Source organism: Macaca mulatta, chromosome 13 (assembly GCF_049350105.2).
Source record: "Macaca mulatta isolate MMU2019108-1 chromosome 13, T2T-MMU8v2.0, whole genome shotgun sequence".
Classification (NCBI taxonomy): Eukaryota; Metazoa; Chordata; class Mammalia; order Primates; family Cercopithecidae; genus Macaca; species Macaca mulatta.
This window is the reverse complement of record NC_133418.1, coordinates 46,606,843-46,628,676: the sequence shown is the minus strand read 5'-3', so window position 1 is coordinate 46,628,676 and position 21,834 is coordinate 46,606,843. Positions and strand designations below refer to the sequence as shown.

The window sequence follows — 21,834 nt, the reverse complement described above, 5'->3', positions numbered from 1 at the left end:
AGGCACGACTTCCAGGAAGGAGAAAAACAGGGGCCTATTATTTTTTATGCCATGTCTTCAGGAAATGAAAGTTTCTAAATTTGGTTTATTTTTAATGGTATTTAAATAAATTTTCTATTGTCAATTTAATACCATCTACTACCAGATTGCTCCTCCTCATTTTAAAATTTTGCCCAGAACCAAATTTGTTACACTGTTCTTATTTTTTTTAAGATGTTTTAGGACTTTAATGTTCTTTACATATTCAACATAAAATACTGACAATAGATAAACAATAGGGGAAAGACTTTTCAGCGAAGTATCACTCTCGTCCTCAAACATTACAAAGAAAACAGTCAAGAGAACAAAGGATAAGGTAATTTAACAGAAATGCTTAGTTTAATGGCATAATTGAAAAACAACCAACCAATCAACTTTCTCTTCTACTTATGGAAAGAACAGTAAAAATAAATCAAGAACTTCTAGATCTTATTCATAAAACAGCTTAAAAAGAGGAAGGGGAAGACTGGGGAGGAGGTGAAACTGTTGCTAATGGAATAAGGCACAAGGTCAAGGATTTAATAAATTCTAAAAGTGTCTACATGTATCACTGATAACCATATTATTAGAAATATCAATGTATAGAAATATAAAGTATATGGTATTAAAAACAGACCTTGCTAATATAAACATATATAAAGTATGTCACTTCTCTTGTAATAACAGTATAAAGATCTATCTATAGTTTACCCTTTGCCTGGTACTCTTAAACCACTCCTCCAATGGTCAATATTGACCTTGAATCAACTGCTGCTGAACCAAGGAGACCCCACAGATGTCTAGATTCAGCACCTAGAGGGCCCCACCTACACTCTATGCTGGGTGTTCCCATGATTCCAGAAAAAATTAATTGCAATTTGCATTATTAAGTCCACAGGCAAGTTTGAAATCTAACTAGAAATAGTAGCAGCAAAGGCAAAACAAGTAGGAATTTGTTAGAAAAGCAACAGGATTTCTTAAAATGTTTCCAGTTCAAGTCAGAATTAAGGTGAACATTATGTCCCACCAGCTTTACAGAGCCGTAGATGTTTTGCTGTTGTTCTTTCAAGAAAGAAGAGTCTACAATAAACATGTTCATTTGAGAAAAATACTGTGTTTGTTAACTTTTTGTAGCCATCCCCAAGTTACTTTAAACTTTGTATGTTGTTCAAGAACAGAGTTTATCCTGGTTAGGATGTGTTCATAGCTGATGCATCTCCCAAAAATTTTTCATGAAGGCAGCCAGTTTCTGAACATCTTCAATCATGACAGCATTATACTGAGAAACCTGGATGCCTCCCACAGACCTATGCCTTTTCAAGGACAACATATTGAGTACAAGAGCTTTCTCAAGAAATCTTTTTTCTAGAGCATCATCTCCTTTGACATTGCCAATGCAGAAAGGAATACTCATCTTGCTTCTATTTGGGGGCTCCACTGGACATACGTAGAATCCTTGAGAATTATCAATAATCTCATAAATCATTTGAGATTTGAGATTTGATGGAGCTAAGTTTCTCCATGGCCGTGGCACCTCCACTGTTTTTAATCCACTCGGGGACCAAGCCCATGAGGTAGATGCGGAAACATAGAGGCCTGTTGTACAAGGAGCTGTTTCCAGCCTGCACCTTGTATTCCAGGACCGAGGGGCACTCTGGGAGGTCAAACCCCAGCAAGTCATCAGGGACAATCACCACGGTGACTGCAGCAGAGCCAACATTCTTCTGGGCACCAGCAAAAATCACATCAAACTTGGAAACATCCACTGGCTTGGACAGGAAGTTTGAGGACTTGTCACAAACCAGTACTGCTCCCTTGATATTGGGTATAAAGTCAAACTCCACACCATGCACCATCTCATTTGCTCAATAGTACACGTAGGAGGCAGCCAGGTTGAGGTTCCAGGTGCTTGGATCTGGAATTTTTGTATAACTCCCAAGTTTAGGGTGAACAATATTTATAGTCCCAAACTTCTTGGCTTCTGCAGGCTTAGGTGACCAAGCTCCTGTCACCACATAGTCCTGTCACCACCTTCCTGCTTTCAAGCCAGTCAGGTTTAAGGGGACAGCACTGAACTGGCCGGACCCATCTCCTTGCACAAAAATCACCTTAATGTTGTCTGGAACGGCTAGCAATTCCCGCACAAGATTCTCTGTATTGTTCATAATCTTGGCAAAATCTGATGACCTGTGACTCATTTCAAGAACACTAATGCCAACTCCTTTGTAGTCTAATAATTCCTTTTGTATCTCTAACAACACTGAGTGCGGCAGCTTGGTGGGACCAGGCCCAAAGTTGACCACCTGCCTCGGGGAGTCCATGGTGCGTCGGCGAGGGCGGCGAGTCAGCCAAGGAGGACCCAACACGTGAATGGCTAGTGTTCCCGGCCGCTGCCGTGAGAGTCTACACTGTTCTTATTTTTTCAATTTCAGATATTTACCAACAGTGCTTCTCCAAGTGTTGGACAAATAGAATTTTTTTGAACTTACAGATTTTGATATGCTTGTTTACAACCATCTTTTCAATTTGAATGTCATTCTAGTTTATGGGGGAAGTATGAAATGAAAAGTATTCTTAAAAATGTTTTATTGGCTCATGACTGTAATCCCAGTACTCTGAGAGGCCAAGGTGGGCAAATCATTTGAGGTCAGGAGTCCGAGGCCTGACCAACAGGGTGAAACCCTGTCTCTACTTAAAAAAAAAAAAAAAAAAAAAAAGCCGAGCGTGGTGGTGCATGCATGTAGTCCCAGTTACTGGGGAGGCTGAGGCAGGAGAATTGCTTGAACCTGGGAAGCAGAGGTTCCAGTGAGCCGAGATGGCTCCACTGCACTCCAGCCTAGGTGACAGGGCGAGACTCCGTCGCAAACAAACAAACAAACAAACAAAAAACCACGTTTTATTAATACTACCCACAAAATACACTTCTCATTCTGTTTTTTGTGTGATATGCATTTTTAGTTATCAAAATTTTCTGAATTATATATGCAAAGATTGTGGTCTTCTTGTGTAGAAACCTAATGATCCTGTGACTTTGTTCAGAACTGTTGCTAACTGTTATGTATCATCATATCTCTCTGATAACAAAACACTTCTAAATTTCCCAAGGACTTTATTACTTACATACATACAGTGATAGTGACAGGAGCGTCTACTTCCTTGGCAATTGTGAAGATTAAAAGGGATATTAGATTTAAAGTATACAACACTGTGTGCACGGGCTTAAAAATTAGTTATTTTTATCAGCATTTAACATTGCATTTTAAATTTGTTTTTCTTTAAAGTTAATAGAGATATTTTATTGATCATAGAGAAAAACATGGTTTTCATATAGCTCCATATTAGGTTCAAATTATTGTGTACCCCTGCATTGTTTGCATTTTCTATATTGAATACAAGATAAACTGTAAATAAGGAGTTTGAATAAACTCTTTTTGAATACTGCCCAACATTTTTAAAATTCTCTGTAATTTTCTAGAATCTACTTTCAAAATCATATTTAAAATTGCAGTTTCAGAATGAAAAATTCTACTCTCTTTCATGTTAAAAACAGTAGTGTCAATTAAAGCTCTGTGGATTACAGACAAGTATGAAAAATATTAGGCGATGACAGGCATAGTTTAAGAAGCTTTCTATAATGCAGTATTGTTATACATTTTATTTTTTACCATTAACAATTAAAGTTTACCCGTTTTCCCAGGAATGGGTTAATCAAATACATCAAGTCATGCTGCTGACAGATTCAATCCCACTAAAATATTTCATTTTTTAAGAGTCAGAAAGAAATATGTTTGTTCTTATAAAGAAGAATAAAACAAATATTAGCAAAAGGTATCATAAACAAGGAAGGTCAGATATGATCCCTGCCAACTCCACTAAAATCCCTCACACAAACGACACATTGATTTTCACAGAGGAATGACAGTCAAGTGGGTCAACATTATATTCACATTTATTGTACTGATGTCAGAGTTGCAAGCCAAGATAAGATTGCAAAAACAATTTTTTAAAATGGCATATTTTATTCCATCTAAATATTTGTACACACACACAATACACACACACAATATTTATGTATTTTTCCCCCCTCTGGTGATTTCTCATGGCCAAATTCTCTTCAATCTGGTGTCCTTCCGGCATTCTTAGACCTCCACACTCTTAAAGGCCATTGCATATGACTAGGAGCAAGGGACTAGATCACTGGCCAGACAGATGGTGAGGAATAGTTAATTGGCCCACTTGAGAAGATGATGAGTTACTCAGACTATGGCTTTGTCAAGGGAAATGAAAAATAGATTACATCTGTTTTAACAATTAAATGATTTCTCAATTGCTTATTTCAAATAATATACTAAATAAAGGTTTTTGAAGATACTAAGAAGCTTACATATATTAATCTCTTAATTCTGATGATGGTTTTATGGGGATACCAATACTAGTATTCTTATTTTATAGATGAGAAATCTGAGACACTGAAAAATTAAGAAAGTCACCCAGGATCACTCAGAATACGAGGAAAGCCAAGAATCCAAACTAAGCAGATTTTCTCCAAAGTCATTAGATAACTACATTATGTCTCTGCTTTGAGTTCTAGAATGTTTCCAAATATATTTGTAATTATAAAAGTAAAATATGGTCACTGAACACAATTTGGAAAACATAGAATGGTAAAAAACAGACAACCAACTGTAACCCTCCCACCTAAAGGGAAGCATTTCAAACTGTTAGTAGGTTTAACAGGGTTGTAATAATTTCTATACATTCTGCATTTTGATCTGTTTTCTTTTTTTTTTTTTTTTGAGACAGAATTTCGCTCTGTCACCCAGGCTGGGGTGCAGTGACCGGATCTCGGCTCACTGCAAGCTCCGCCTCCCGGGTTTAGGCCATTCTCCTGCCTCAGCCTCCCAAGTAGCTGGGACTACAGGCGCCCGCCACCTCGCCCGGCTAGTTTTTTGTATTTTTTAGTAGAGACGGGGTTTCACCGTGTTATCCAGGATGGTCTCGATCTCCTGACCTCGTGATCCGCCCGTCTCGGCCTCCCAAAGTGCTGGGATTACAGGCTTGAGCCACCGCGCCCGGCCTGTTTTCTTTCTTTAAAAATAAAACATGGTTTTCTTCAAACATTATATTGTAAGCATTTGACTTTAGCGATAGCTCTAATAGGTTAAGAGCATACTGGTCATTAACCTTTTTTTTTTTTTTAACGAGAAAACCAGAACAACCTAAATATCAATGGATTTTCTAGGAACAATCAAAGAATTGAGATAGTAGAGTAAACTGGTACCCTGAAATCTGGAGACACTGCCCGAAAAATCACCGATCTCACAAGAAACAGATCAGCTTACCTGGAATAGAAGATGCTGAAGCCATGACCTGATAGAAGCACCTAAAGAGTAATTTTAACAAATGGCTGGAAGTGGAGTGCAAAATAGCATGAGGAATAAACTCCTGAGGTTCGCAGTCTTTGAAGTCCCTAACATGTTGATGGGTTTTACCTCCAGTAAGTTCTTATGGTAAAGAATCAAGAAATTCCCTGGTGCTTCTGGCCTGGGGAGCAGTAGAGAAACCAACTTGAAATATGCCCAGATCATTCTCCATAACAAAAACCTGGCTGGCAGGTAGGAGAAAAGACCTTATCAGATCATTATCACACCTGGGAATAGGACAATTATCTAACGAAGCATCCTCTGGCCTTTCTGTCTCACCAGCTGGAGAAAGAAACACTTGTGAAGGTCACCGCCAAGAGATGCAAGGTCACTAAAAGATTGATTTAATTATAATATTATAGAAAGCTTCCTTTCCCCCATAAAACCACCAAATCAACAAGGTTTCAGTTTAATAACTGTGGATTACAGTTGAAATAGCTGCAAGTCTCAGGTTTTAAGAAGTTCCTAGGAGAACACAAAAGCAACAGAGGAAAGAAAGTAGATGCTAGCGGAATTTGAAACTCCTGACACCTACAGCTATAACAAAGATTAAACACAACACAACTCACAGTCAAATTAACAGACAGCCTCACAGTAAAGGTGTGTTTGCATAATTTCCTATTATCTGATACAAATATGCTCAACTTTCAACAAAAAAATTGTGAGACATTAAAAAAGTCAGGAAATGACAGTCTGAAGAGACAAAGCAAGCATCTGAATATGACTCAGAAGTAACACTGAAATTATCAGACACACATATGTAGGGATATTTATAATGGCCAATATGTTACAGGTAGAATTAGACAACATTCAAGAATAGATGGGTAATATAAGCAGAGAGATGGAAACTGAAAAAGGATCAGAAGAAAATGCTTGAAATAAAAGAACTAATAACAATTAAAAATATATTTGATGGACTCATCAGCAGACTGAATATGGCTGAGGAAATAATTAGTGAGCTTGAGGATCCTTCAGTACAAATTCAAACTAGAATGCAAAGAGAAAATAAGATAAAGAAGCTGATTTCGAGATGCTGAACTGAAATGATCCTCCTTCTTCAGCCTCCCAAAGTGCTGAAATTACAGGTGTGAGCAATAAATAAGTATAACTTATTTATTCCAGCTCTTATTTTTCACTCTGAACTAATCAAGCTCATAGAAACCACAATTCCTAGTACGTGCCATTGGTAATTATTAGTGAGCATGTGAGTATCTGGAGCTATCTGTGTCATTGTACTTTTGAGTGCCCAATGCTCTGAAACATCATTTATGCATTTATTTAATACATATTACTTGGGTCTTTACTATGTGCTAAGAAGGTGAGCAAATTTTCTGTAAATGGACAGACAGTAAATATTTTAGACTTTGTGGACCACACACATTTTGTTTTCTGTAGTATCCTGCCCCTTGTCTTCCTCCTCCTACTTCTTCTTCCCCCAATTTTTCTACAACCCTTTGAAAAAGTGAGAACTGTTATTAGTTCCAAAGCCATACATAGGCCATTTGTTGATTCCTGTTAGTATCAGAGTTTCAGTGGTGGGTGATGGCTGATGCTGATAATGTCTACACATTGACAGAACTCACAAAATTTACACCTGATTGAAAAGGATTCCAAAGGAATACAGGCCACTATAATGCAACCTATGAGTTGGGAGATTCAGAGAAGACCATTCAGTAACATTGAACTGAGACCCAAAGTGCACCTGTGAATTACTATCTTGTCCTATTAGTGTTAAATTTGCAGTCTCTTGAAAACCGTAGATCTTAGGAAGACAGGGTCATTGTGAACCTTCACCACTGTATCTTCAGATCCTAGCTCTATGCCATTAAGGAATATATAAATAGTTGCTGAATAGATAAAGATCAGAATTTGAACAAAACTAGGGTGGAAAAGATACGTCTCAGGGTCCCTTCACATTTCTCACTTGAATGCAAGGTAGACAGCAGCTTGCTCTTTTGGTTGGTAGAGAACCTATCTGAGACTGTGTGGGAAGTTTGATCACTATCATTTTGTTGGCGCGCACTCTATGTCATAAGGTGAAGTAGGGATAAGCTTAAGGTGAAGACTGGGTAGTGATTTACCAATCAACTGTCACTTTTTAATTAAGTGGAAAGTTCTTTGAGATTCTGACAAGAGGCTGTCATTCTCACCTTTCATGGGTTATATTAAAATTTTATCCATGTCTATGCCTTTCTAAGTATTTTAGGGAGAGGTGAAAAATTCACCATGTGAGTTTTGTAGGTAAATCAGAAATGGAAACACAGATTTTAGAGGCAAATAGGTCTTTATCCCAGATTTAATGTATATACCTCACATCTTTAATGAAGGATAAAGTGGAAAGTGGTATTCACATTACGCATGGGGTTTACCTGGGTTTGGCAAAGTTAGAAAGCAGGTAACTCGACTTTAAGTGCTTTCTGTCTTGGGGTTCCTCTGCCTTAATCTTTATGGGTGACTAAGTTTTTACTCCTGATTTCATAGATGTTCAAGTTTTTTTTTTTTAAAGTATAGGTATATTTTATTTTTAGGTAAAATTTAAAACTTAGAAGTCTTCATCATCCTCACTAGAACCTCATACTGAACTACTGAGACTGTACCTCGATAATAGATCTCCATTCCTTTTGCTGTGACTTTTTCTAAAATACCATCTCTGATCCCTATGACTGCTATAATAGCTTTATGACTATTGTACTTCCATCCGTGTTTTTCCACTACGGTTTTCTTGTGATTTGCATCCTGGGTTATAATTCAGAAATTCAAATCTGATCATGCTAGGAACTTACTTAAAACCCTTCAGTAACATTCCATAGCTGAGAAGGCTTTTCTCAGCATAAACTGTCCGAAAGTAGCAGTTGGAGCTAACTGCTGCCTACTGGCCTAGCTGCATCGTAAACCAGAAACTTTAGCTTTTCATATCAACTAGATTGGCCTTATTTCTATACCAGAAGTCATATAGTCCTTTCCCACCTCCAAGCTCTCAAAAATCCTGAAAGCCATACTTTCATAATACTTCCCAAGCACTGAGTTACTTAATCTCCATTTTCAAGTCCATATGAAATGTCTTTTTATCCAGGGAGATAGATGCTCATGATTCTCTTGCATTTGTTAGATTTCTCCATTGACCAGGACTCATAGAGCCCCGTTACTCTCTTCCTTAATAATTGTCAGAAATATAAAAATAGAGAGCTCAACTTGAAGCTAAAGAAGAGAGAAAGAAGAAAACTGTTGGAGATATGTTAATAATTACAATTAGCAAGCAAAAATATCTTTTAAAATTACTTTAGGAAATTGGAATTAAAGAATGGGTAAGACTACTTGTGTGGTGCGTTTATTTGTGTATGCATGTGCTTTTACATTTAAAAAATACCTTACATGTAGTTTTCCCAATTACCATATATTACTTTTAGAATCAAAGGACAGTAGTTGTTTTTGTCTCATCAATCAGAAGGTATGCTTAAAGAGTTCAGAAACTGTTATTTTTATTCTAAGGACACTTGTAATTTTAGCACAGTGTTTTGAACTGTTGTCACTTTTATATACTTGGTAAATATAATGAAGAAAGAAACTAAAAAGAAGTGTTTAATAAATAAATAAATTTAATGCCTTTGCCATACTCCCATGTGGCTTAATTAAAATTTATTTTTCTTCTTCTTTTTTTTTTAGTTCTGTAGGGCCTTGCTTTTCTAGATAAAAATATAGTGATAAATTCACCCACCAAATTTTCTAAAGCTGTTTCTCCTCAAGTAACATGCCTTTAAATAGGTTTATTTTCAAGACAAGGCCTTAAGAAGTGGGAAACCAGGGTAGTGGTGAAATAGCAGGAACAACATTTTATGTGTAAGAGTCCATTTTAATACTCTGTTCATACTATATAGAGATTATCTTGTTCTAATACAATATGTATCAAAACCCAGTGTCAGATTCTTAGACTCCAAGGAGCAGAATTGACTCTACATGATTTTAAATTTCAAGCAGCATTTCTGAGATTGGAAAAAAAAATCTCTCAGTAGATATTTCTTCTCTGTAATTCTTTAATTATATTGAAGGAATATTCTCAAAATACACTATCTACCCAGTTTTAAAAACATTTCTCTAACTAGGAAAGTAGTGTCACTAGGGACTTCAATAATCTGTCTGAAGTACATATAGCAACATCTGGACTATTTGCAATCTATTAGCCCTGGATCCAAAATAGCTTTTCTATTCCTAAGTAATCAGTTCTGTGCATTTCCTTACAGCTCTGAGGATTATACTGAAAAACAACTGCCAATTTTTTTAAGGAAATAAATTTAAATAATCATGGAGAATTAATTTCTCTTCAATCCAGCTAATTTTCTCCTACTACTGCTGCTGCCATGGTCATTTTTACTAGATAATGTAGATATGGGTGTAATATCATGAACTAAAAAGTGGACATAATTGCAAATTTTGGGCAAAAATGTGTTTGGGTTGGGGTGATGATAACAAACAACGTGATATTCTCATGTTTTCAGTCTTGAGAAGTCAAATGTCTCCGTAGGATACGATGTTAAGGTAATGTTTTCCTGTAAAGAAACAAAAATGTTAATGTCTATAATTGTATTAGTAGAAAGTATATTTCAGATGTTATGTAAAATTAATTTTTAGAAACCAATTTATACTTATTGTAACTATATTATACAGATAACTAAGCTAAGGCAAGTGTTTGAAAGGGGAAGAAAAGTGTTTATTTAAATATACTTTTTTCTGTTTTGTTTTGTTCTGGTTTTGGTGTGTTTGCCAAAGTTCTGTGTTAATGGAACAATCTGAAAAAAAATATGTAAAAGGGTCGATGAAGTAAAAAGTAGCATATTTAATTTATATTTGAATTTAAACCTATGGCTTTTAAACTTAGGGAAATCACAGACCTTTCTGATGATCTAAAGAAAAACATAAATATTATCCATAGGAAAAAATGCAAATGCAAATAAAAACAGCACATATAAATTTCTACTACAACCCTTTAACTTCCCTTGATCCTCCCTTCCACAACACTTCCCACCCCTGTCCTTCCACCTAGGCCAAGGATTCTGGTGAACCTTGCCTTAGAGCATGATCCCCTCCATGACTCCAGGTAGCAAGTGTTATTGGCATATAAATTATATTATGCAGAGAAATAACAGTAAGGCTAAAAATATATACACAGCAGAATTAGATTAAGAAGAGTGAAAACATCCTGAAACCAACATCTGTACTGTTTAATTAAAGATGATTTTTGGAGGTTGCTGGGGCTGGGGGCTGGAGGAAATGGGAGGCACTGGTCCAAGAATACAGAGTGAAATTTTAAAATGAGATGATTTTTCATTTCCATCTTTAAACTCTTCATTAAAAAGTTAAAATCCAAAATAAATGCATATAATTTTATTTCTCACTTAATTAAAATAGACCCAACTTGTGAAGTTTATTTTTTTAATGTATGGTTGAAAATGGCTTTTCTTCCTAGTACTTATTTTTGGTAATAGAAACACTAGACTGTGAATTCCTTTGGCATAAGAACAATGTCTCATTTTCTTCTTCATATTTAGCACCTTGTAAAGGATCCACCATACTTTACAAGGGAAGTAAATATTTGTGAAGGGAGGGACCAATGGAGGAACAAAAATAGAAGAAATGAAGAACTTTAAGAAGTGAATAGGAAACAAACAAAGGAATGAATAAAGGTCTGAAAAAAAATAAAAAGCAGCAGTATAGCCAATTACCAACTTATTTATCAATGTACCACAAAGGTCTCCCTCTTTCTGGCTTTGAATTCTTCCTACTGAAATGACAACTTTCTTAGTAGTATAAGTATGTGAAAAAGTTGCAGAAGAAATAAGATTTTATGCTAAAGAGAGCTTCCTCAAACTCAGTCAGGCTCTGTTAGACTCTTTATGGTACTGTGAATAAGGCATGATACTTTGGGCACTGGAAAAAACATATTGAAAATGCCCCAGTTTGTGCTTCCCTGTCTCTCTCCCTTCTGTCTGCTGCTTTCGTAATTTCCCATATTCAAACCCTTCACTTCAATATTCTAAAATCGTCTCTTTCTGCTCATCAGTCCATTAACTTTACTCTCCCTTTCCTTCACAGTTGATCCTTATTTATCATTGAAATGGACCTTCTCACCTACATTACTGGTGACTGAGTCATAAAAAGGTAAAGCATTTGCACATGCATTCTGTACCTTGAAACTTTACTGAATTCATTTACCAGACCTAGGAGCTCTTTAGATGAGTCTTTAGGGTTTTTCTATGTATAAGGTCATAACATCAGCAAACAACAACAGTTTGATTACTGATTTATATGCCCTTTTTATTTTTTTATTGTGTGATTTTTTTTTTTTTTTTTTGGCTCAGACTTCCAGTACTATGTTAAATAGAAGTGATGAAAGTGGACATTCTTGTCTTGTTTCAGTTCTCGAAGGGAATGCTTTCAACTTTTCCCCATTCAGGATTATGTTGGCTGTGGGTTTGTAAACATTAAGGTATATCCCTTCTATGCCAATTTTGCTGAGGGTTTTAATCATAAACAGATGCTGGATTTTGTTGAATGCTTTTTATGTGTCTATTGATCATATGGTTTTTGTTTCTAATTTTGTTTATATGAGGTATCACATTTATTGACTTGCATATATTAAACCATCTCTGTGTCTCTGGTATGAAATCCACTTGATCATGATGTACTATCTTTTTGATATGCTGTTGGATTAGTTTAGTTGGTATTTTGTTGAGAATTTTTGTAACTATGTTCATCAGGGATATTGGTCTCTAGTTATTTGTTCTGGTTGTTGTTGTTATATCCTTTCCTGATTTTGTTATTAGGGTGCTACTGGCTTCTTAGAAAAATGTAGGAAGGATTTCCTCTTAATCTTTTAGAATACTTTCAGCAGGATTGGTACAAATCATCTTTGAATGTCTGATATAATTCAGCTGTGAATCCATTTCCCTTTGAAGTTAATCTTTACTTTTAGTCCACTGTGGTGTAAGAGAATATTTTATATTATTTTGATTTTTTTAAATTTATTGAGACTTGTTTTGTGGCCTATCACATGGTCTATGTTGAAGAATGTTCCATGTGCTGATGAAAACAATGTATATTCTGCATTTGTTGAGTAGAATGTTCTGTAAATCTGTTAAATCCATTTGCTCTCAGGTATAGTTTAAAACCATCATTTCTTGTTGACTTTCTGTCTTGATGACCTGTCTAGTCCTGTCAGTGGAGTATTGAAGTCACCCAACATTATTGTGTTGTCATCTATATCATTTCTTAGGCATAGTAGTATGGCGTTATGAATTTGGGAGCTCCAGTGGTAGGTGCATATGTATTTAAGATTGTGATATTTTCCTGTTAAGTTAATCCTTTTATTATTATATAATGTCCTTCTTTGTCTTTTTTTACCCTGTTGTTGTTTTAAAATCTGTTTTGTCTGATATAAGAATAGTAAATCCTGCTGACTTTTAGTTTTCACTTTCATGGAATATCTTTTTCCACCCTTTTACCTTAAGTTTATGTGAGTCCTTATGTGTTACGTGAGTCTCTTGGAGACTCTTGGAGACAGCAGATCCTTGGTTGGTAAATTTGTATACACTCTGCCATTCTGTATCTTTTAAGGGGAGCATTTAACCCATTTAAATTCAATATTAGTATTGAGATGTGAGGTACTGTTCTATTCGTCATGCTGGTTGTTGCCTAAATATCATGTTTATTTTTCACTGTCTTATTGTTCTATTGGGCCTGTGAGATTTCTGCTTTAAGGAGGTTCTGTTTTGATGTATTTTGAGGGTTTGTTTCAAGACTTAGAACTCCTTTTAATATTTCTTATAGTGCTGGCTTGGTAGTATTAAATTTATCTAAAAAATGCTTTATTCTTCATTTATGGAGTTTCGTTTTGCTGGATACAAAATTCTTGGCTGACAATTATTTTGTTTAAGGAGGCTAAAGATAGGACCCCAGTTTCTACTAGCTTGTAAGGTTTCTGCTGAGAAACCAGCTGTTAATCTGATAGGTTTTCCTTTACAAGTTACCTGATGCTTTTGTCTCACAGCTCTTAAGATTCTTTCCTTTGTCTTGAATTTAATAAGCTGATGACTATGTGCCTGGGTGATGATCTGTTCGTGAAGAATTTCCCAGAAGTTCTATCAGACCCTTGTATTTGGATGTCTACATCTCTAGCAAGGCCAGGTAAGTTATCCTCAATTATTCCTTCAAATAAACTTTTCCAGCTTTTAGGTTCTCTTCTTCCTTAGAAACATCAATTCTTCTTAGGTTTGGCTAATAATTTAACATAATCCCAAATTTCTTGGAGATTTTGTTCATTTTTTTAAATTCTTTTTTCTTTGTCTTTGTGTGATTGGGTTTATTTAAAAGCCTTGTCTTCAACCTCCAAGGTTCTTTTTTCTATGTATTCTAGTTTATTGTTGAAATTTCCCAGTGCATTTTATATTTCTATAAGTGTGATTTTGATTTCCAGAAGTTGTGATTGTTTTTCTTTCATATTTATTTCTCTGTAGAATTTTTCTTCCATATTGCGTATTGTTTTCAAAATTTCTTTAAGTTGATTATCACCTTTCTCTGGTACCTTCTTGAATAGCTTAATAATCAACCTTCTGAATTATTTTACCTGGCAATTTGGAGATTTCTTTTTGATTTGAATTCATATTTCGGGAGCTGGCATGATATTTTGGGGGTGTTATAGAACCCTGTTTTGTCATATTACCAGAATTACTTTTCTGGTTTCGTCTCATTTGGGAAGACTATTTCAAAAAATTGTTCTTGAATTTATTTCTGATTGGACTTTTTTTTTTTTTTTTTTTTTTTTTTTTTTTTTTTTAGTTCTTGCTTTTTCCTCTTAAGGATTAGAGTTTAATATTTATTTTAGCCTAATTTGAATTTTGGTGCTTGTGTGGGTGAAGACTGTATAAGGTCCTTAGTTACAGAGTCTTTGCGTGCTGACTTTGTCCAATGCCTGCTGTAGTAGTTGTATTTTTGGTGTATAGGCGAGTTCTCTGTCTTCTATGGAGTTGAGATGGTAGGTATCCCTTGAAACTTATCTTGTTCTCTCATAGTGTATAGTTTATTTATTTATTTATTATTTTCCTGGTATTTTATTTATGGAGTTGATGGTAGGTAATTCTGGGTAGGCACCTGTTGTGGCTAAGGCAGGTGTGTAGATGTAATGCCCATTGGTCGGCCGATGTCCTAGCCTTGATGAAAGTTGCTGGGGGAACTTTTTATTAGACGTGTTGAGGTTTTGTCAGGGTGAAGATTAGGAGCTATTTCAGTTCCCCTGACAGGTCAGCAGGAAAGCCATCCATCTCACAGTCTCACTTTGTTGTCCCAGTGTTGTGACTATTCAGATTGTACAGGCACCTCTTTCTGTCTATAGGAAGGTTGATGTTCCAAGTAGGGAGGAATTATGACTCTACCTCTAGTGCAGGGCTGAATCTGGAATTCACTACTCCTGTGGAGCTGTACTCACCCTGGATTGTTCCAGAAAGGCAGTCTATAGGTGCATCCATGCTGCATTCCTGTGGGGGAAGCCCCAGCTGTGTCTGTGGTAGTATGCCAGTGGGGAACAAGGACCCCTGCTCTGAGGCCCTTTATGATTATAGAGGCTGCCTGCCTGTTGGAGAATAAGGGCAGGCATTCTCTACTTCACCTAGCACTGAAACTGTGTCTCTGCTGTGAGAAAGAAAGTACCTACGAGTGGGAAGATTTGGAACTCAAGGCCTGCTGTTCAGATTCTTATCCCATGAGGCAATACCTTGATGTGGTGCTCTCCTCCTTCCTTTAGTGATGGGGTTTCCTGAGAACCAGACTGCAGCAATTGTTACTGCTTTTCTGGGTCTAGCCACCCAGTGGGGCTCCATGCTGGTGCTGGGGAATACCTGCAAAGAGTTTGTGATGTGATCCATCTTCAGGTCTCTGAGACAGCCATGTATACCAGCACAACTCTAGTGGATGTGGCAGGGAAGTAGAGTAGACTTGGTGAGAACACTGGTTGAAGATGTGTTTAGTGTTCTGGCTTTCTTGAATGCTGGCTATGCTAGCAGTGAAGTTGTCCATGACTGCTAGCAACTTCACTGCTAGCATAGCCAGCATTTGAGAAAGGTAACCAGGACCTCTGGTTAGCCAGGATTATTCTGGCAGTAGAATTAGCTGTTGCTTTCTCCTTCCTGTTAGCAGGGTTATTCTGTTATGAGTTGCTGTAATGGCAAGAGTTGGTTGGCCTCTAGCCAAGAGGTGGTGCTTTCAAGAGAGCATCAGCTGTGGTAGTAGCAGTGGAATATAAGCTTGGCCTAAGTTGATCAGGGGAGATATTCTGATATCTCAGGTGATGGGTGGGGCCATAAAGCTCTCAAGAGTTTTTGTCTTTTGTGTTCAGTTACCAGCGTGGGTAGAGAAATGTCATCAGGTGGAACAGGGTTAGGCGATCTGAGCTCAGACTTCTCCTTGGGCGGGGGGCTTGCTACAGCCACTGTGGGAGATGGGGTGTGGTTCTCAGGCCAATGAGGTTTTACCTTAGAGGAGATTATTGCTGTCTTTGCTGTGACATATAGCTCACCACAGAAGTGAGAGATAGCTTGTAGCAAAAGATCTCACCCAGCTCCCGCACAGTTGGTGAGGCTGGTCTTGCTCCCCGCCCTGCTAACAGCACCAAGTTTAGATCCAGGCAACCTGCCTGCAGAACACTGATCTTGTTCCAGGCCGTAAACTTCCCGGCTGAGAAATCATGCTCGGCTTTCAGGCCTCCCACAATGTCGTCGGTGGCTCCCATGCGTGTATCTGCAGCAGTTTCTGTTTGCTCCCCAGATTCTACTCAAAAAAGCCCTTGCCCGGTCAAAATTATTACAAAATTTGTTCAGAAGTTTCTTATACCCTGTGACTCCTCCCTAATTCTGCTGGCTGCCTTCCCTAAGGGCCCCTGTGAGATATACCCAGGGATGGCTTTCCCAGGCTTGAGCTTTGGCGACTGGGAGTGCCTATAACGTCTTCCCACTGCTACTTTTACATTTCACGCGGCTCCCTAAATCTGTTCTAGCTCTAGCTCAAGTTACGTCCTTCTCTAGTGATCTGGATTTTCAGATTCCCTGGTGGGGATATGTGTTTGAAGGAAGGTTTTCCCTCCTCAGATTTTGGGAACACACAATTTTTCACCTGTCTGGTGGAATTTGCAGCGGTGTGCTACCTCTTTCAAGGAATTAGTGAATTCTTTTAGTTTCCTGGCATATTCCCACAGTGGCTCTTGAAACAAAAGTTCACTGTGTGAGTCTCCACACACTGTTCTGTCCATCCAAGTGGCAGCTGCACACCCTGTCTCCTATCTACTATCTTCCTTCCTTCTATTTTATAATTGTTTTAATTAAAATTTTCATTCAGAAGTATCATAGCAATTTATCCGTTTATCAGCATTTGTACTTCAATTCATTTACCGATGTAGATTCCCCAGGTCACACAGATCATAGCCCATGTTCTTAATCTTTATGTTCTTCTTATTAGCTTATATAAATAGTTTGTCAGGTGAAGATGTTCACATTTAAAACTTCTTTTATGTTGAAATATGGCATACATTTAAAAGAAAAACATATCCCATCAATATTTATTTCATATGTACATTTGCAAAAATAATTATTAAATGATTCCCTTACTTGAAAATAACAAAGATATTAAAAATAATTTTAGATTTTACATTTGTCTTTATAATATTTAAGTTACTAGAGTTCTTTTTGGGGTTCATACGTGATATGGAGACCTTATTTTCCTGCTTTGGTGGGAATAACGGAGGTAAGTATTTTTTTTCAAACATTACCTGTTGAATAACCAATTTTTTTCCAGCAATTATAAATGCTAACCTATGTATATTGCAAACCAAAATGCCTTCACCTAGGCCTTTTATTATGAATAATTGATTTTGCTTATTCATTTATTAATTATAAGTTTATAGAAGAAGGAGGCAAAGCAAGATGGCGGAATAGAACTCTCCAACGTTTGTCCCCATGCAGCGACACCAAATTGAACCAACTATCCATGCAAAAAAAGCATCCTTATCAGAAATAAAAATCTGGTGAGTAGTGACAGCACCTAGTTCTAACATAATATCTAGGAAAGAGGCATTGAAGACTCTTGCATTACCTACATTACCCCTCTCCCATTCCTTGTGTCATAGGGAGAGACAATCTGTGTCCTGGGAGAGGGACAGTGAAGTGAGCATGGAACTTTGCATTGGAGTTCAGTACTGCTCTGTCACAGGGGAACATGACACATGGCAGAATTCTGCTGGTTTCTGCAGGGGACCATCTATATCAGCCCTGGGCCAAAAGGAATTCCCCACCGGTGTAGGAGGAACCTGAGTTTATCTGGCTTCACTTTTGCTGACTAAAGTGGTCTGGAATCTGGAAGAAAATTGAGCAGCAGTCAGGCCACAAGAACTGCAGTCATTGTATAAGCTCTAATGTTTTTCTGGTCTCAAAGGCAGTGGACTTGAGGTATGTGTAACCTAGCATGACACCAGCTGTGGTAGCCAAGGGAGTGCTTACATCATTCCTCCCCCAACTCTAGACAATGCAGCTCAGTGAGAGACTCCTTTTGCTTGTGGTAAGAAGAGGAAAGAGTACAGAGAACTTAGTATGGCAACTTGTGTACCAGCTCAGCCACAGTAAAATAAGGCATGAAGCAGATTCCTGAAGCCTCCAATTTCAGGCCTTAGCTTCTGTATGGCATTTCCAGATGCACTCCAGGCCAGAATAAAATCAATTGCCTTTAAAGAAAGAATGTAATCCTGGCAGAATTCACCACCACGTATAAAAAAGCCCCTTGGCCTTAAATAAATGTTAGCAATAGGCAGTAGTTGCCATGGGCCTTGGGCAAGACTCAGTACTGTGCTGGCTTCAGGTGTTACCCAGTGCAGTGCCAGCTACAGCATCCATGGGAATGCTAACATAACTTTTCTCTAATTCCAGGTAGCACAATGCATAGAAACTCCTTTGTTTGGGGAAAAAAGAGGAAAGGCGTGAGACACTTTGCCTGGTTACTATGGGAATTCTCACTTATCTTACCCAAGTCTGCCAAGGTGGCACCCCCAAGAGTCAGCAAGAGTTGCAGCATTGCTGGGCTTGGCATGCCCCCAGTGCCAGTATGATTGCAGTGACTACAGGCTTAGAGCACAACACTCAATTCCCTTTGAATACTTAGAAAGCTTTCTCAAGAAGGATGACCACAAACAAGTCAATACTAGAATACTTAACTCTTCAATGCCTAGACATCAGCAAACATCTTCAAGTATCAAGAACATCCAGAAAATCATGACCTTGCTGAGCAAGCTAAATAAGCACCAGTCACAAATCTCAGAGTGTTGGAGATATGTGACTATTGAGACAGAAAAATCAATAAAGCAGTCTTAAGAGAGCTCAACAAACGAAGATAACACAGAGAAGGAAAGCAGAGTTCTGTCAGAGAAATTTTAAAAATATATTGAAAAAATTTTTTAAAAAGTAAGCAGATATTCTGGAACTAAAATATCCAATTGAAAAGCTGGAAACTGCATCAGGGTCTCTCAACAGCAGAACTGACAAAGCAGAAGAAAAAATGAGTCAGCTTGAAGACAGACTATATGAAAATACACAATCAGAGGAGAGTAAATAATAAAAAAGTAGATCAGGATAAACATTTTAATCTAATAAATAATAATAGAGAACTTTTCAAACCTACAGAAAGATATAAATTTCCAGGTAAAAGAAGGCCATGAAATAGCAAGCAGACTCAACCCAAATAAGACTACCTGAACACATGCAATAATCAAACTCTCAAAAGTCGTGGATAAAGAAAGGACTCTAAAAGCAGCAAGAGAAGAGAGTGGGATGACGTATTGAAAATGCTGAAGGAAAATAAAAGTCCAACCTAGAATACTATAACAGCAAAATTATTCTACAGTTATGACAAAAATAAAGACTTTTCCAGAAAAACAAAAGTCTGAGGGATTTCTTTAACATTAGATTTGTCTTCAAAAAATGCTGAAGAGAGTTCTACAATCAAAAAAAAAAAAGGGGGCTAACAAGCAACAATAAATGATTTGAAAGTATAAAATTAAGTGGTAATAGTAAGTACACAGACAAACGCAGAATAACACTATAATAGTGGTGATATAAACCACTCATATCATCAGTAGGAAGACAAAAAGACAAACCTATGAAAAAAAAAAAACTCCAACAATTTTTAGGAGATAGGCCATATAAATAATTAAATAGAGAAAGCATGAGGTCAGGAGATCGAGACCATCCTGGCTAACACGGTGAAACCATGTCTCTACTAAAAATACAAAAAATTAGCCGGGCGCGGTGGTGGGTGCCTGTAGTTCCAGCTACTCAGCAGGCTGAGGCAGGAGAATGGCGTGAACCCGGAAGGCGGAGCTTGCAGTGAGCCCAGATTGCGCCACTGCACTCCAGCCTGGGTGACAGAGCGAGACTCCGTCTCAAAAAAAAAAAAAAATGGAGAAAGCAAAAAGTCAGAAAACAGGGAGAATGAGGTTAAAATGTAGAATTTCTTAGGTTTCTTTCTTTTTTTTTTTTTTTTGGCTTGTTTTTCTCTTTTCTTGTAATAAAAGTTGAGTTGTCATCAGTTTAAAATAATTTGTTATAATATGTTATCTGCAAGCCTCATAGTAGCCACAAACAAAAACCTACAACTGATACACAAAAAACAAAAAGCAAGAAATTAAAATATAGTGAAAGGAAAATCACTTGTATACAAAAGACAGGAAGGAAGGAAGGAAGGAAGGAAGGAAGGAAGGAAGGAAGGAAGGAAGGAAGGAAGGAAGGAAGGAAGGAAGGAAGGAAAGAAGGAAGGAAGGAAGGGCCAATGAAACAACTAGGAAGCAAATAACAAAATGGCAGAAGTAAGACCTTACCTATCAATAATAACATTGAAAGAAAAGGAACTAAATTACCCGAACCAAAGACAGAGAGTGGGTGAATGTATTAATAATATTTGCAAAGAACGAATTTGACAAGAGATTAACAGCCAAAATATATAAGGAGCTCAGGTATTTCAACAGAAACAAAACTGATAATCTGATTGAAAAGTAGACAAAAGCTCTGAATAAACATTTCTCAAAAGAAGACATACAAATGACCCTTAGGCACATTAAAAATTGCTCAATGTTATTAATTATGAGAAAATGCAATCCAAAACCACAATGAGATATATCACCCCAGTTAAAATGACTCTTATCCAAAAGAGATGCAATAATGAATGTTTACAAGGATTTGGAGAAAGGGGAATGCTTGTACGCTGTTGGTGGAAAAGTAAATCAGTACAACCACTATGAATAACCTTATAAAGATTCCCCAAAAAATTAAAAATAGAACTACTATGTAATCCATCCATCCCACTGCTGAGGATATATTCAGAAGGAAGGAAATCAGTATATCAGAGTTATCTGCACTCCCATGTTTCTTCAGCACTATTCACAGTGGTCAAAATACGGAAGCAAACCATGTGTTCATCAGTGGATTGTTGGATGAAAAAGAAGTGTGTGTGTGTGTGTCTGTGTGCGTATTCACAATAGGATACTATTCATCCATAAAAAGGAATAAAATCCTGTCATTTACAAGAACATAGATGAGCTGGGAAACATCATGTTGTCTGAAATAAGCCAGGCACAGAAAGACAAATATCACATAATGTCAAGTGCATGTGAGAGCTAAAAAAGAAAATTTAACTCGTGGAGATAGAGTGTAAAGCAATGTTTGCCAGAGGAGGGGGTGTGTCATGAGGAGGACTGGATAAAGTGTAGATGGCTAATGGGTGCAAAAATATAGTTAGTAGAATGAAGAAATTCTAGTATCAGTAGTACTATAGGGTGACTATAGTTAACAAGCATTTATTGCATATTTTAAAATAACTGTAAGTGTGGAATTGGAATGTTGCTCACACAAAGAAGTGATAAAGACTTCAGGTGATGGATACCTTAATTACCCTGATTTGATTATTATGCATTGTATGCCTTTATGAAGACATTACATGTATTCTAAATATACAACTATAAAGTGCTCATAATAATTGTAAATAAAAATAAGTTTATGGAGTTTCAAAATATCTGATGGAATATTTCATATATCTAATGTATAATACATTCTATATTATAGATGTGGGTGTATATGTCTATATGTATATGTACACATGGATATACCTTATTAAGTATATATTGGTAATATATCATAGAGACCTAGCCAAGTATATTATGTTTTTATGCTAATAAAAACTAGATATCTCTAAAATGTCAAACATATAAAACAGTGGGTAAATAAGTCATAGTAAAACCATACAATAAAATGTATCATTTACAAAGCATGTGGGTACATACTATCAAAGAAAAATTAGAAAGCTGGACAGCAGTTAA

At 36.9% G+C, this 21,834-nt stretch overlaps 1 long non-coding RNA gene and 1 pseudogene across 1 annotated transcript in view; both read right to left on the bottom strand.

The window, feature by feature from the left end:
* Window positions 1-21,834, bottom strand: part of LOC114671927 (uncharacterized) — a 554,342-nt gene that overhangs the window by 286,236 nt on the left and 246,272 nt on the right. The gene's annotated exons all lie outside the window — the stretch shown is intronic.
* LOC711486 (phosphoserine aminotransferase pseudogene) lies at window positions 1,220-2,356 on the bottom strand (annotated as a pseudogene).